A 5722-nucleotide genomic window follows, 5' to 3' on the forward strand; every position below is an offset into this window, starting at 1 on the left:
GTCCAGGGACTACCACCCCTGGAGTCGCGAGTTCGAATCCAGGGCGTGCTGCGTGACTCCAGCCAGGTCTCCTAAGCAACCAAATTGGCCCGGTTGCTAGGGAGGGTAGAGTCACATGGGGTAACCTCCTCGTGGTCGAGGCTAGATGATACATAGAATAATTATTAAAATATATATATTTAGAGAACATATATACAGATAAACAAATATATTGGATGTGGAGTCTTTTTCAATAGATATAATTTTTGTAAGGCAAAGAGTGCATTGCTCGGTTATTTTCCCCCATCTCTCTTTAAAAGTCAAGTTACTTCTGTACATGGTTATACGTAATATTAAGGAGTATAATCAGTAAATTACGCACTAGTATTTGCTGTTGGCTGATTGGTAATCAAGAATGTAATTATGTAATCAATTAAAAGGTACTGTAATCTGATTATGCACATTATAAAATGTAATGTAATCCAATTACAAGTACTCGATTCTTGTAATCTGATTACGTAATCAAAGCACTGGACATAGGTAACTATGATACCTCTTCAACACCAACCAAGTCCAAATCCCAGCAAAAATTAATACCCGTTTAAATTTTTTTTAACCTCTGCCCTCATAATCTTAAAGCTGAGCTTGAATGTCAGATCTGAAAGGGAGTTCATTGTCTAAGGTATCAGCACAACCATTATGTAAGAGACATGAATACGAATTTCTATAAAGATTTTTGCTGTGTGTGTAAAGTCACCATCTTTTCTCCATTGTTTCAAAAGGGTCAAAGAGAATAAGCACTGACACCAGAACACGAGACAGACACCAAGAAGTTGGTCTGCTTTCTTTGTCTACTACTTTGAACATTGCTAGTGTTTGGTTTGGCTTTAGAGATTGTTTGGATAGGCTTTTCGCGTAATAATCCACATAGCTGTTAGGATGACAATAAAGGTCAATATGAGGGACTGAAGAATAAAAGCAATAAATAAAGGAAAAGTTTGTCTTTTCATGAGTAATCATCAGGTGGATTAACGCTGTCTAGATGTGTAAAATGTGAGGGGTCAGGACAGGTCACCATCATTACAATGGTCCTCTCAATGTTTGCTGGGTAAGTAAAGGATGGTTGAAATCAAGGGGTCAGGGTTTGGCTGGCTGGCTTTGTTAGCCCCTACTGGTAGACAAAACGCAGGTTTCTTTTTGCAAGAAAACATATAAATTGTGTTTAATTATATTATAGTAGATGTATTAAAAGTGACGACTATGTTTTGGAAAGTTTTAATTTTCTTTAGTTTAATTAATGCATAGAGGTGTCAGTAGACTGTAAATAGACCTGAAATAAACTATGGCCGTTTGCACTTTTGACCTTTTGCGCTCCAAGCAATATATGGCGTTGGTCTACATTATCATTTTATACCCTACTCTGCCCTTTGCAGGTCTTGTTTCAGAGTTGGTGTGATTCAGGCACATGGGCGATCCTCTTCACACCATCCTTTACAGCAAGGCTAAATGAAGAGAAAGGCATTTTATCACTGTCCGCATGACCAAGATAGAAGAGAGAGTGCCGGTAGTCACAGGGGTGTTGATGACAACTTAAAGTGCTGCAGTCACACTTTGTCTTAAGTGGTTACTGTACCCAGCACAGCTCTGAGATCAGTTTAGTGAACTAGAGCAAAATTGGTGGTATTATTAGTGGTGCTTGCTAAGGCGAGCATCACTACTACTATTACTCATACTCTGAGTTAGGGATTTTTCAAACCCACTAACCCCAAGTTTTATACTTAAGTGTGTAAAGGCCAATTCTCACTGCCCCAACAAACACCAACAAACACATTTGTTGGGTTTTGTTGGGTCAGTGTGTTCACCCTGTTGGCATCTGTTTTCATCGATTCAACATGTTCAGTCGTTGTTTGTTGGGTCTTGGAATGTTTGAGCAATCTGGAATGATTTTCCAACAAACTCCAGCAAACTCTGAAGTAATCTGACTTCAGCGTGAACCGTTGCCATAACAAAGAGGTAAGCGTCCCTGTCAACTCACAGAAAATGAATGCGCGCGGTCGCACCTGCATTGATCGAGCAGGGGAAACACAGGGTGCGTCTCAATCAGCTTACTAGTTAAGTAGTCAGGGCACTGATCAGAGAGTCTGTCATTTTAAGGGCTGTCTCAATTCAAAATAGTTCCAGGGCACTGAAATGTTCACTCCCTAAAAAAAATCCCACAATGCACCATAAAAATCAGGGAGCATAGTTGCTCACTATGTTCTCTTATCGGAACGTCGTCATGTCTTCTGAAGTCTCTCAAGTCATTAGAAGTTGAGCACAAGTGTAAATATATGATGTCAAAGCCTTATTTTCTCTTTTAAAGAGATGTTTTTGTAATGTCTTTCATCTATAATTACAATGAAAGGGAAAATATTTGAAATATTAGAGTTGCTAAAAATAGGTTTAAAATACACTCCTTTATATTTTTATATCTTTAATGTCATTTATCGTTCATAATAACACTGTACGAATGAACTATAGCGTCATTTATACAGTGATGTTGTTGATTAATAACAGCTGCGCTTCAATGCGTGAGCTCGTTATCGTGTCGCAGGAAATTGAGTCATAAGTCAATTCACAGTCAATCACAATTATTTTATTTTTTTTGTGAACTTGTTAAAGCATTCCGATCCTTTCTAAAGAAAACAAAATTATATGTTGGTGTTGGGCTTAGCAGTTTGTGTGGATGATACCCTTGAGGGAATATGTACAAATAGACAAGAGGTGGAGATCAATTTGTGCTGAAGTGCTCTTTTTTTACTCACATGAAAAACACAGATCCTTTATTTCTCAAAACGCCATCAAATCACACAGTCAAAGCAAACACTGAAATAAATGCAGATCTGCAATAATTAACAATATTAACTTTCCCCACATTTTATGGACATATGTTTTTTTTTTGTTTTGTTTGTTTGATGCCGCTGGATTGCTGTCCTCCAATGGAACTCGCGGAATAAGTTCTAATTAAACACAAAACGTTTTTAAAATGTAGTTGTGTTTAATAGGAAATAGCCTAATGTCTCTACATGCTAAACATGTTTAATCAATCGCACATAATATTCAAATATTAAACTGCTCATGTTTGGCTTAATTCACAACCTCTTCCTTGTCATCTTCAAAGGCGAACAGAAACACGCAAAGATATAAGTTTGCTGGTGTTTGTTGGATCAGTGTGAACACAACAGTTATGTTTCTCAACATTCTAAATGCAACAGCCAACTTGAGAATTTTTGAAGTCTTGGTGTCTGTTGGCGTTACTTGTCCCACACTGTTTGTGCTACAGGCATGAATGATACCTCAAACCATGGCTTGTTGATGAGAATGTTTTATTACTTATAAACTAATATAACAAAGAATTGAAGAAAAATGGGAGTGGGCTTTTTTAACTTTTGCCAGGAAGAGACCACCTAGCAACCACTCAAATCACACTAGCAATCACCTAATAACCCCATAGGAACCACCCAGAACACCCTAGCAACTGCATAGCACAAGCTAAGAAACACTCAAAACACCTTAGCAACTGCATAGCAACACACTAAAACCATTCAGAACACCTTAGCAACAACATAAAAATATGCTTAAAACCATTCAGAACACATTAGGAACTACATAGCATGCTTCAAAACATTAGCGACTTCAAAGCAGCTCCCTGGAAACCACCCGCAACAAGGAACCACCACTCACTTTTTCTTAATTAAATGTAAAAATGTAGTTGGTTAGGTGTTTTCACAGTCTGAAAAGTCGTCTGCTTCTTATATCAATAATTTTCTTCCATGTTTTTTAAACGTTTTTTTTTTTTAAACACTCTTGATACGGATGTTAATGCATTTTCACTCATTGTGAACAAACAAACAACACTACTGACTGATCTAACTGAATGGTAGCCCAAAGGTAGTCTGGTCACATGATGTGTCTCTTCAAAGTCCTGTTTCTAGTCTCATGTCTGATCACTCATCATGTGCTTGCATTTCACATCACTCAGATAATTAGTGAAAGAGAAATTTGTTTTTGTATTAGTAATATAGGATCTTCCACTTTCTATGAGGGTTTGCGAAGAAATATTGAAATGCATTTTATTTTTTTTTTTTTTTTTTTTTTTTTGATGGCAGAGTTTAAACGCACACAGTTGAACTCTTTTCCAAAACCTAGTGAGCTGCATTGCTGTTTTATGCATACATAGGCAGAATCCTAATTGAAATGAAACCTGATAAATGACTGAATTGGAACTCTCTACATAGGCGGCATCTTTGCGCGGGACTCGCGCCACACAAATAGTGCTTCTCATAAAAAGTTTGTGAGAGACTCCACTCACAAAAAATTATATTATTTACTACTATTATTAACACTAATTAAAACTAAATTAAATATGTTGCTAAGCTACTTACACGTTACTCTAATAAACAAACAAATACATAGCACACACAAATGTTCAGAAAATAGATACAGTTTTTTTATATCGAACTATTTTTATTGGATTGAATAAAAAAATAAGTATATTTATTGTTAACCGTTATGCTACATTCACATGCAATCAAAAATCTAAAGTAGTTGCAAACTTCCGCAAATTTGCCGCTTGTTATTTTCACATGCAAATGAGCTTTTGATTCGCCGCAACGTTTGCCAGAAGTTTGCAGCTCTTCACCGGTAGTGGTGAACCTCTGGTTACAATGGACAATTTGCCTCAAACCTCATTTGCTTGTGAAAATTAGCAGTGGTGAATGAACATGAACGCCCCTTCAAGTTACGACTGGGAAATTCTGGGACATAATTCTGATACCTGAGTTTTCGAGTTGGTAGGAGCCATAAACATTAACATAGTTGAGGAGAGTACGGTTACTGTTGTGAATGATAGGTTTTACTCATTTTTCTAAATGCAGCTACCTTGTTAGCACTTGTGTTTTAGTCATTTACATTTACGTAATTCAGTAACCATTTGGTGCACATTGTCCATTTTTTTTACAAAGAAAACAGCATTTGGCAAAAATCCATTATCGTCGATAAGCTGACTAACATGTTTTATGTTGTCAAAATAAGAGTTCCCCAAGAAATATGCAAGAATTAACCTGGCATCCTCCATGTTTCCTATTCTTTCCAACAACAATGCACTTGAACGTGACATACTTTAAATTACGATTTCAAACGTGGGAAGTAGGATATTTTCGATATTTCTTCATTAGTGTGCTTTTGAGCTCGTTGCAACATCCTGAAATTGCCATCTCCACAAAGATGCTGCCTTAGAATTTGGCCAAAATTGTGTACCTTAAAAAACAACAAAAGCTTGTTGCCTACTTTTTGGAACAGCCTTTATGTCAGTGGTGTGCCTATGATGCCTTAAAATACCATCTAGGTAGGCAGCGCACTATGTTTTGATCAGAGTTTTAGTGTTATCTCGACATCATCTCAGTTTCTTTTAAATCAAATAATGTCACAAACAGGCCAATCGCTCAGTGTGTGCATTACGTTGTTGAAAAGAGTTGCTGAATACCAGGAGACTACAAGCCTGAGTCAAATTCCCATTGTTTCTCAATACAATCTCACTTTCCTTCCTGATGATGAGATATTCCTCAAACTAAAATAGAGTGGCAGGCAGGCATTGTGAGTAGGAGAGCAGAAGGAATAGTAGAAGGAGGTGGAGAGGGAATGGGAGAAGGAGGGAGGGTAAGAAGGAGGGCAGAGGAGGAGAATGAGGAAGGCATAGCTCTGT

The sequence above is a fragment of the Myxocyprinus asiaticus genome, chromosome 7 (assembly GCF_019703515.2).
Source record: "Myxocyprinus asiaticus isolate MX2 ecotype Aquarium Trade chromosome 7, UBuf_Myxa_2, whole genome shotgun sequence".
Lineage (NCBI taxonomy): Eukaryota > Metazoa > Chordata > Actinopteri > Cypriniformes > Catostomidae > Myxocyprinus > Myxocyprinus asiaticus.